Raw genomic sequence first — 12,469 nt, 5'->3', positions numbered from 1 at the left:
TTTGGAATCCATAAACAAATGTACAGTCTCTTCTGCTGCCTCCGGTCCTGCACTACCATGCCCCACCTGTTTGCTTTTTCTGTCAATAATACCTTCTCTAAATTCTTCCTGACTTCTTCTTTCTATTGAACCTTATTTACATTTGCTCCATTTCCTTAGAGACCAGAATTTAAAAGGATACACTAATTTTGTGATAAAGTGTTGATAATTTAAAGGCTTAATGCTTTGAGATCCATTGGCATTTGAACCTCAATAAGTTATCACTGCTAATATGACAAGTCCCAGGTAGAGTTAGTGAAGTAGATACTCTGGGTAAAGATCATTGCCAGCAAGCCATTTGAATCACAACATCTAAGAAACTGGAAGCTTTGATGATATGTAAAGCCAGTCTGGTGCACCAGGGAGGCGAAGAGGGTAGTTCACTGTAACAGCTGTCTCATGAGCCCTGGCTGGGGCATGGAAGACACTAACCAGAAGGAAACATTGATTATGAGAAATGAACCATCCAGGTTGGAGAAAGTCTGGCTACAACAGCTCCATTTACATGAGCGATGTCTGTCTAAAATCCTTTTTCATTATTGGAAAAGAATAGGTTGAATAGACCAGTTGTCTTCCCTTGTTTTGTATCGACTCTAGCTCTTTTGGAAGCAAAAAGTGAAAACAAATGAAAATGAATTAAGGTTAAAAAGACAATGGAGATTTAAACCATAAAAAAAAACATTCTATATGGATTTTATCCCCTGTATACTAATTTTTCTTACCATCCATTTACTCAACTCATTCCAAATTCTGCTGTTATTTTGCACCCCTGCTTAAAATATTTCAGTGGTTTTGCGTGGACCACGGGTTAAATCCAAATTCCTTAACATGATGTCCTAGTCCATTTGGATTGCTACTACAAAATGCCATAGAATGGAAGACTTATAAACATAACAGAAGTTTATTTCTGACAGTTCTGGAGGCTAGGAAGTCCTATATTAAGGACCTGCAAATTTGGTGTCTGGGGAGGGCCTGCTTTCTTGTTCATAGATGGCTATCTTTTTGCTATGTCCTCACATGGTGGAAGGAACAAGTGAAGACTCTGGAATCTATTTTATTTCATTTATTTATTTTTAATAATTTTTTTTTATTTATTTACTTACTTACTTACTTACTTATTTACTTACTTATTTATTGTTGGCTGCATTGGGTCTTCATTGCTCCGCGCGGGCTTTCTCTAGTTGTGGGAGTGGGGGCTATGCTTTGTTGAGGTGCGCGGGTTTCTCATTGTGATGCTTCTCTTGTTGCAGAGCTCAGGCTCCAGGTGCATGGGCTCAGTAGTTGTGGCTCGTGGGCTCTAGAGCACAGGCTCAGTAGTTGTGGCACACGGGCTTAGTTGCTCTGCGGGATCTTCCCAGACAAGGGCTCGAACGTGTGTCCCCTGTATTGGCAGGTGGATTTTTAACCACTGCACCACCAGGGAAATCCGGGAATCTATTTTATAAGGGCACTGATCCAATTTATATGGGCTCCACACTCATGCCCTAATCACTTCCCAAAAGCCCCACTTCCAGATACAATCACATTAAAATTAGGTTTTAGCATACAGATTTGGGAATGACACAAATATTGTCTATAGCATAAAATTCGCATAGCCTTGTATGATCTTGTAACTAAGTACTTCTCTGCTCTCTGAACACAACTCACTTGGCACTCAACTATCCAGCTGTACTGGATTTCTTTCAGTTCTCCAAATGGCTATAGTCCTTCTTATCCTGACTTCTCAGATGCATCTGCTTATTTCTAGTAAATAGTTTAAGCCCACCTCGTCTCTGCCCTGGATTTGTTCAATGGACCCCCAATTAATCCTTGCCTCTATTTTTGCCATTCCAATTCATTCTCCAGACTGCAGCCATAGTCACTCTCATCCTAACTCATTTACTGTTACATCTCTTAAGGCATTCTCCAAAACAACAGATATTTCATTATGTCATATTCTTGATTAAGTTTCTTCAGGAGCTAACCATTTTTTTCAGGGTAAAAATTCAAACTCCTTAGCATTAAATAGGTCATCCGTGACAAAAGATCCTACCTGCCTTTCCAGCGCTACATAACTCTCCACCTCTTCATTTGCAATCCATGTTTGAACAACATAGAAGTGCCTACAGATCCCTCTAAATGCTTCAGGTTCTTCCAAAGAGCCTCATTCATAGGAAAACTAGATGTCCACTACTGACCTATGATTTCAGAAGTCCAGAAAGACTCTACCTCAAAATATCTTACACCATGCCCGCCTCATGCATTTTACATAGGTAGCTGAATCTCCACTACTGGAGATTCATTCCTCTCGTTTGGTAATGCATATGCAACTTATATGGTAAATTCAGCTATTATTAGTTATTATGTCTTAGTGTACCTTCATTTATCTGACTGTTTTCCTTTATGAAAACTAGCTTTAACTAATGTATTGATAAAGTGGGGGTTTTAATTAGTATTAATAATAATCAATTACATTTCTGTAGAATAAAATAGTATATAATGAACTTTGTATTATCTTATTTAATTCTTGGTTCTATGTGGTAGATATTTCATAAATGGAAGACTGAAGCTTTAATAGATTATGTGGAAAGGTAATCATGATGGAGACCAGTACAGAAAGAAGAGATGAGAGGTCACCAAAGGATCTCCACTTCAAAGTTTTGTTTAGAACCACTGAGGTTCTTCTTTGTTCACTTCATTGACCCTCTCTCCATTACATTAAACACTTGGATACTGGAAACTTCTTTATGATTGAAATCTTGTAAATGAAACATCTAGCAATTGATTTTTTTATTCCTCTGGATATTCTAGTGTTCTGAAGATGTTAATAAAGCAAAAATTTCCTTAGGAAAAGCAAAACTATTTACCTGGAACCCAAATGGTTGAAGGAAGACGTCAGGAGTACAATCATACCTACGACATCAAACTTATTTTTATGCATTTATTGTGTGCTCAAGTGATAAAAAATTGAGACAAGTGACAAGTCACTAGATTCACCTGCCAAGACTTAGTTCCAAGAATAAAGTGTAAAATGCTTCAATTATTCCCCTCAAATGTAGATCTTTCCCAGTTCAACAAATGAAATGTTATTAAGTGAAGGCATAACCACTGCTGAGTTGCATTGAACAAAAAGAGGATATGAAATAGATTAATAAAAAGATGGTGGAGAGAAATATAAAAAAGGACTCCCAGAGAATGTACCTTTTATTAAATATTTTGCTTAAAAGTATTATACAAATAAATTATAAATTTAAACTTTTTTCAAAGTTTGGTGAAGATAAACAAGGCCAAATTTTCATTAATGCATTCCCAGATTAACCTTTATATATAACTTACCACAAATAAAATTTTAAAACTCAGAGATTTAAAAACTGAGTAGTTGTGCTGTCCTATAAAATATATTAATATAATATTTTAAATCTAACTGAAACAAAGCACAGAAACAAGACCCATAAATATAAACAATTAGATTGAGCACACATAGAAAACAAAAATCTGTAAGAATCTGTTCTGAAAGGATAACATCTATCCCAGCAGAAGTTGAAAGTTATGAAGGATTTAAACAAAGAAACACTAAGGGCTTTCAATTCGGTTCACAGATACCTAGTACCAAACTTCCCACTTTTAATTTATTCATTAAAAATTTTAAGTTCTTATTACTATTACTACAGTACAGTTCTACATCATAGGTCACAAAGGTGAGTAAAATATAGTCTCTATTTGCAAGAAGCTCACAATTGAAAAAGACACATGAATGTTACACCAATAATTATGTCACAAAGTGGAAAGAGAAATAATAGTCTATTATAGAGAGAACAGAAGAGAGGCAGCTTTATGGGAGGGCTCATGAAAGACTGAGTCTACTAATAAGAGTTGCAAAGAAAACATACTTGGAAATGTTCCAAACTCATTGAAGTGCTAGGTTCAAATTAGATGATCACATAAATCCTTGCTGCCTTGAAGACTACTAAACTAAAAGGAGTTGCATAGAGTAAATGTTTGGTGGTGAAGTTGGGAAGAGTTAGAGGTTTAGATTACAGGTAATTATAGATGCAATACTCACTTACCACCTGCTTCACCTCTTTCATTGTCTTGCAATAATCTTACTACCTGTAGCCAAGAAATGCTAACTAAACAGATAATCTAACAACTTTCAAGAACTATGGATTCTAAGAGAACAAAAATATATTAAAGGAGAGATAGTAAAGTTATATATTTTTTTAAATCCCTCTTAATTTGATCACTAAATTTGCTTTACCAGTGCTGATAAAACTTCTATAAGGCTTAACAAAGATGAATTGTATATTCAGACTAGATTTATGGCTTCTCCCCAGAATAATTTCTCTATGGGAGTTTGAATCTGAACCTTTATTCATAAACAAGTGAGGTTGATAATAAAAATTAAAGAAATGAAGAATTTCACAGCTAAATATAATCATTACTGTGTTATTTTAATCCAAATGAAGTTAAGCCAGAAAAAGATGTTGAGACATTAAAAACAATTTTTTTGAAAATGCAAGAGAAGAGGAACTCATAACATCGTAGTATTGAATGATGACATATAATAAACATGATTTTCATTAGGTTTTAATCTCAGGTAAATATTGGTTCTTTCTACCACAGCCCATCCTAGAACTTTTGGTGTGCATAGTGACACACACACATCCAGGGGCATTTTCCCCTGTAAGACCTCACTTGATCACTTTACTTCTACTCAGAAGAATATCAGAAGGACCAAAAGACCAGGTTTATAGTGCCAGATCTACATCTTACAAACTGTGTGACCTTATATTAATTATTTACCCTTTCTGAACCCCAATTTTTTAAATTATTCAATGTCAAGAGTCTTGCCTACATCATAGATTTGTGGACAGCATTAAATGAGATAAGCAGTATTAATGCACTTTGTAAACCCAGAGATACTATGCAGAACAGAGGGTAATCGCTTACTTTCATGAAGGCTGTTGGCTGTAGTCTCTGAGAGGTTTGGTTGTGCCCTACAGAGTTAGATGGTGTAAAATAGAATGTGTGGTACATATACAACATACTTAAAGACACAAACACACTCACAAATGCGGTATCACCCTGAATTTATTATAATATGTGATAAACTGCTTTCTCCATATTGGAGTATTATTCTCTGCTGGCAATAACTAAAAAATACATTAGTTGTTCAGGGCTGAAAATTTTTAATGTAGTATATGATAGCAATAGTAATGGCACCTACTAACTCATTAGTGCTCATTTAGTATATGGTAAAGACAATGCAGTAAATAATATCTCCATAATGGAAGTGGCTTTAAACTCCCCCATCCCCAGGTCTGCCAGATCTATTCTTCCAGAGCTAAGGATTCAAAGAATGAAAGATCCAAGCCCCTTAAACAATGATCAGATACTGTTAAATGACCTCAAGATGGGTAAGTTTTCGGATTCTAACTAACTCTCACAAGAATATTCACCCAGTGGTAAGACATACCTCTTTCAAATTCATTTTCACAGTGTCCCTACACCATACCATTGCTTCTGAAGCCAGAGAAGTAACTCTGGGTTGCAGTATTCTGCAGAATTCTGGGTTGCAGTATAAACATAGGCAGCTGTTTAACTCCAGGAAATTTCACTTAAGTACCCCTCAGATAACATCATTTGATAATTGTGTATTGTGCATTCACATTTAGACCTGGTCATAAGTTGAGTTTATTCACTTTACCAGAGATTACCAATATGTAAAATGGTTATTAGTTCTACAAATAAAAATTGAGACCGATTACCCAGAATCCAAAATCAGGATCCAGAGTTGGAAAGACAGTGATCTTGACTAGAAACATCTGCTCTTGAAAAATTCACCCTATCTCATCTGGTTTATGCTCTACTTAACCAAGTTGCAACAAAAGCCACTGAAAGATATGATAATAATATTATGTGGTGCCTAGGGTTGGAGAAGTACTGATGTAATCACTGAGAATTATTTGAGCAATCAGGTAACCCAGCCTGTGCTCCATTGTACCATAACAGCATGTAAAGTTTCAAACCCCAAAGCCTACAAATTAGCCTACAGTATATATATATATACATATATATACATATATATACATATATATGTGTATATATATATGTATATATATATATACACATATATATATATACATATATATGTGTATATATATATGTGTATATATATATATATATATATATGTATATATATATATATATATATGTATATATATATATATATATATACACCCCCAGAGCTCTGTTCAGGTCATAAATGGATCAGAATCAAGACCTTTAAAAACAACTTCCAAATATAGATACTAACATATTTGTGTCATCCATTGTGCCTATAGCCTTCAGTATTATCCAACTAAAGTAGCAATTATTGCTGATTTACCTGCCATTTTCTCATCATTAGAGTAGCACAAAGGGACAAAGGTGAGGTTCCCATGGGAACCATATGCTGGTATTTCTTTCCTTTCATAACGTAAAACTCCATCAGAGTTGCATCATCAGCACCTAGCTATTCATCTAAGCAAGTGTAGGTGGATACCACAATGATGTGAAAATGACAAAACCGACCTACCAGCAATTGGACACAAACTCTGTGTTGCTTTTTTGTTATGGAAAGGAGGCAAATTGAGTCATCTCTACTGTCTCACTTAGGCTGCTTAAGTACCCAGGAATCTGTCAATTTTATAAGAAGACTGGCCAGGTTAAGGTCAGAAACTGCTTGAGTCCTCCAAACATTGTATTACCTAAATCTTTTCTTGAAAAACACAAAATGAAACTTTCAAATTAGGGTAATGCTGTATTTATACTCTCGAACTGAAAAAAGACATATGTAAATGCAATGAAATTAAAGAGGAAACTAAAGTTTAGGGATAGTTGATACAAATAAACAAAGGGCCCATCAAACATAAATTGCTTTATGAAGCAATAATATCTAAAACATTTAGAAAACTTTCACAGTTTATGTTAACTCAGATGGCAAGGCTTTTACTTCTGCCACAGATCTCCTGCTTTATAGAGCCAAACTAACTGATGGCCCCAGGTGTTGCCCCGCTGGATCCATTGCCATGTTTTCATGGAAGTCACTCTTCCCATGGGCTGGTCCCAACCAATGAGAGCATGGCAGGGGTACAAATAGAGACCCATCACTGAGAGATGCAGGACCGTTCCATTGGGTAACTTTAACTCCAGGACTCCTTATATGCCCGGCCAAAACTGTTTTGAACTGTGCTGCAGTCTTTCTCCCCAAGCTCTTTCTTTTCTTCTCTCTTTCACAAGTGTCTGATCTACATCAAGATCTGAAAGCTCTCTCATTTTCTTATCCAGCTCCTCCCCCTTGACCCTTCAAAACATTTCCCCCAATAAAACTAGTGTACATCTAATCCCATCTTAGTGTCTTCTCAGAGGACCCTAACACAAATGGATCCAGGAGAGTTCCAATAAAATAGGCAGTAATACGGTGTTTAGAGACTGGTTCACTCACCACCCAGTGGGAAAAGAGAATGCTAACTTGAGTGTCATGTAGGGTAAAAATATCACCTGCACAAGCTTAATCGATAAATTTCACTAGTAATGGCATGGGGAAATGTTCCAGTGGAGAAAAATGTTTCTGCAGGAACAATGATTCAGGTATTTTAAAACCATGTGAAGAATATGTCTATAAGAACAATGTAGTAGACTTGTTATTTGGTAAGTTGTATGAATGACCTGAAGAGGGTTAATGAGAAACTGAAAGCTGTTGACAAAGAGTTAAAGGCTAAGTGTTAAAACCACAGAACCTCTTTGGTAGATTAATAGAGGTGCTTATCTCCTGCAGTGGAAGAGCAAACACTGCTGACAAGCAGACACAGGATGTTATAGTCAGAGTCACAGAGTTCCAGAGACATTTAAAAGCTCAGCAAAGGCAGGTCTATTATGTTTAGATTAGGACCCTGGGTAGAAAAACCTGGGACCTTAAAATGCAGGGGGATATCTGTATTAGTTCCCTTGAAAATGTTTACTCTCCAGACTCCCAAATCCCCAGAACTTGCACTGTTTTCTATATATCCCACTTTATTCTATAAGGGCTAGCACTTCTGCTGTGCTAGAAAATGCTGTAGAGGCCTCTCTCCTGTAAGATTACAGCATCTATCCTCCCCCTCTCCCATCCCTCAGACGTTGTTCCCACCTCCTCTTCTGGCTGTGAGGTATATACCTAGGGTTAAATTCCAAGATAAGCTGTCTGGGGACATGCTGGGACTGATAAGGGAGAAGAAAAAATAAAAGATTATACTCTGAAGGAGCTTTAAGAATTAGCTAGCTTATACCTTCAGGAGTCAGGGAAGTACTCCTGGGATTGGATTTTGAAGGTGCCTAATCAACCAGAATATAAAACTAGATAAGCAGGAATTCATTGACTTAGTGGTATTTTCTGGGGACACGGGATTTAATACTGTTGCAAGAACCCCAAAGGATGGGGCAAACTCATTGCTAGTGTGGTTCTTAGAACCATGGAGAAAGCAAAGGCCTATGCTGAATGTAGTTGAAATGCATGTGGTACTGTAGTCTATAATAGAGAAAGAAATACAAAATCTCAGAGAGGTGGGCAGGCTGGAATTACTATATTATGAGTGGCCAGAATACTCACAAGGATAATGTTCTATAGGAGGGCCCAGTCATTCCTACACCATTCACTGAGGTCATCAAGAATGCACTGGTAAAAAAGGCACTAGCATCACTAATAATTTCAGTGTTGGCTGTCCTCTGAAGACCAGAGATGATGGTAGGAGAGTTAGTCACAGAGTTGTGTTCATTAATATCCATGGGGATAACAGGGCCCTGAAATAACAGAGGACAAGGGACAAGACTTAACTGCCAGAAGCCAGGAGGCCACAGTTAAAATAACTACCACTAACATAGAGGGGGAGCCAACAGGGCTTTACTTATAGGAGTTGTGGAGATAGTTGATGGAACATAGTACCCCTAGCAGCAATATAGATGAACAGCCAACAAGTGTGTTGATCAACATCTATAAGCTGAAAAGACAAAAGTAGATGAACAGGAGGCTAAGGGAGGTTGTCCCAGTAAAAAGTCATGATATTTTGCTCAATCTCCAGACATATTTTTGGAACTTTGCTGCAGTGTAAGTCTATTCCTATTTAATTTTCCTTTCTTTCTCTTCTCCTTCATAAGATGTCAGGTGTGCAATGTGGTCTAAAAGTTCACCATGCCATCTCTGCCTCCCTCTCCTTTATCCTCAGGCATTTCCCCCAATAAATCTTTGCATATCTTATCCTGTTTTGGTATCTGTTTCTGAAGGACCTGAACTAACTTTCTTCTCAAACACTGACTAGAACTGGCTTGCGGCTAAACTGTTGCCACAAAATAACAAAAATGTCACAGTTCTTTGCAGCTCCTCCCATCAACAGACGGAGTCTGCTTCCTTACCACTTGAATCTGAGATAACCTTGTGACTTTCTCTGGCCAAATGAGTGTAGCACAAATAATGTTTTGAGAACTATGAGCCTGAGCTTCAATAAACTTTGCAAGTTTCTTCTTCCATTCTGTTTACCCAACCACTGCCATCACATGAACAAGCCTGAGACCACAGATATCCTTCCCTGTGGAACCACTTGAGGGAGAATGGTCTAAGGAAAAACACTGTGGAAAATATAAAACTCAATCAGATTGCATCACTAGAAACTGGAGGTATAATGCCTTAACCTAATTGAATCTCTCCAACAGGAGAGATTTCAGGCATCACAGCAATATTATGACACCTCTGTCACAGAGAAAATACATTAAGGCAGTAAAACTTTGGGAATCCTTCAGCTTGTGGCATGAAGGTGGCTACCTGCCCAAAATGCAAACAGAATCATCTATTATGCCAGCAAAAATTAAATTTAAACTAATAATAATAGTAACAATAATTAAAATATGATTCCATTTCCAGCTATGAGTTTCAAGAGAAACATTTTGCCAAACAACACATCTACCAAGAAGAACTACAACTATTAAAAAAGCATAAAACACCAAATCAAAAATTCTTTTATGGCATAGGTTGCTGCTACTCAACCAGGAACTAAAGGCTTAAAATCCCAGAGAGAAAACTCATCACGATAAGACCAGTTCTCTGTACACTGCTTTCCTCATAAAGGCTTTTGCCACTTTTTCATAAACTAAGAGACAGTAAGAAGCTGAGCAAAGGACAATGGCTAAGAATCAAAAATGCTAACAGAGACTTTTCATGATCTCATGGGCTGGGGAGAAAAAAATTGGAATCTGGATTTTCCAGATCAAATTCTATAACATGTTACTGGAGGCTCTGAAGGGAATGAAAGGAAGAATCAGACAGAAGCAATATATGGATGAAATTTTCTAAAGCTTATAAATAACCCACAGATTCAAGAAGCTCATTGAATTCCATAGTAGAAATACAAAGAAAACCACATCTAGTTATATCATAATAAAACTGTTAAGAAGCAATGACAGATTAAAAGAGTAAAAGCAGCCAGAGGTTAAGAGAGGAAGAAAAAACATATTCACAAGAACAAATATTGCTCCTGACAGCTGACTTCTCAACAAACACACTAAATACCAGAATACAAAGCTTGTTCCTAGGACACAAAAAGACTTGATACATACAAAGTACCGAAATAGGACTAGTGTCACTGTGACATAGGAGAGAGTAACTGAAAAGAGAGAAGCAATATGGCTGGAAAATAGGCCGGAACTAGATAATGCAATGGTATGTCTATAATGTATTGTATCATATCCTTTAGTATTGTATTATAAGTGAGCTGTGCAGATATTGGATGGAGGGTGGGGCAGGCAGTGGAGAATGTGAGAAGTAAAAGTAGGTGGGACAACGGGGCAAAATGCCTTGCTAAAAATAAAACTGGTTTTCTTGTTCTCTGTCTTCTTTACCTTTAAAGCCACTAAGGCGATAGGAAGATTTTAATCTTGATCTTGATCTTGATCATTATCTAAATTCAATAAGAAGTTTTAGCCAATGCAATCAGAGAAGAAAAAGGAATCCAAATCCGAGAAGAAGAAGTAAAAATGCCACTGTTTACAGATGACAAGATACTGTGTATAGAGAATCCTAAAGATACTACCAGAAAACTACTACAGCTAATCAATGAATTGGGTAAAGTAGCACGATATAAAATTAATGTATAGAAATCTCTTGCATTCCTATACACTAAACATGAAAAATCTAAAAGTGAAATTGAGAAAACACTCTCATTTACCATTGCAACAAAAAGAATAAAATATCTAGGAATAAACCTACCTAAAGAGACAAAAGACATATATGTAGAAAATTATAAGACACTGATGAAAGAAATTAAAGATGATACAAATAGATGGAGAGATATACCATATTCCTGGATTGGAAGAATCAATATTGTGAAAATGACTCTACTACCCAAAGCAATCTACAGATTCAATGCAATCCTTATCAAACTACCACTGGCGTTTTCCACAGAACTAGAACAAAAAATTTCACAATTTGTATGGAAACACAAAAGACCCCGAATAACCAAAAGCAATCTTGAGAAAGAAAAATGGAGCTGGAGGAATCAGGCTCCCTGACTTCACACTATACTACAAAGCTACAGTAATCAAGACAGTATGGTACTGGCACAAAAACAGAAAGATAGATGAATGGAACATGATAGAAAGCCCAGAGATAAACCCATGCACATATGGTCACCTTATCTTTGATAAAGGAGGCAAGATTATACAGTGGAGAAAACACAGCCTCTTCAATAAGTGGTGCTGGGAAAACTGGACAGGGACATGGAAAAGAATGAGATTGGAACACTCCCTAACACCGTACACAAAAACAAACTCAAAATGCATTAAGGACCTAAATGTAAGGCCAGAAACTATCAAACTCTTAGAGGAAAACATAGGCAGAACACTCTGTGGCATAAATCACAGCCAGATCCTTTTTGACCCACCTCCTAGAGGAATGGAAATAAAAATAAAAATAAACAAATGGGACCTAATGAAACTTCAAAGCTTTTGCACAGCAAAGGAAACCATAAACAAGACAAAAAGACAACCCTCAGAATGGGAGAAAATTTCTGCAACTGATGCAACTGACAAAGGATTAATCTCCAAAATTTACAAGCAGCTCATGCAGCTCAATATCATAAAAACAAACACCCTAATCCAGATATGGGCAGAAGACCTAAATAGACATTTCTCCAAAGAAGATATACAGATTGCCAACAAGCACATGAAAGAATGCTCAACATCATTAATCATTAGAGAAATGCAAAACAAAACTACAATGAAATATCATTTCACACCGGTCCGAATGGCTATCATCAAAAAATTTACAAACAGTAGATGCTGGAGAGGGTGTGGAGAAAAGAGAACCCTCTTGCACTGTTGGTGGGAATGTAAATTGATACAGCCACTATGGAGAACAATATGGAGGTTCCTTAAAAAACTAATA

This window comes from Mesoplodon densirostris, chromosome X, assembly GCF_025265405.1.
Source record: "Mesoplodon densirostris isolate mMesDen1 chromosome X, mMesDen1 primary haplotype, whole genome shotgun sequence".
In the NCBI taxonomy this organism is placed as follows: Eukaryota; Metazoa; Chordata; class Mammalia; order Artiodactyla; family Ziphiidae; genus Mesoplodon; species Mesoplodon densirostris.
This window is presented reverse-complemented; position numbering follows the sequence as displayed.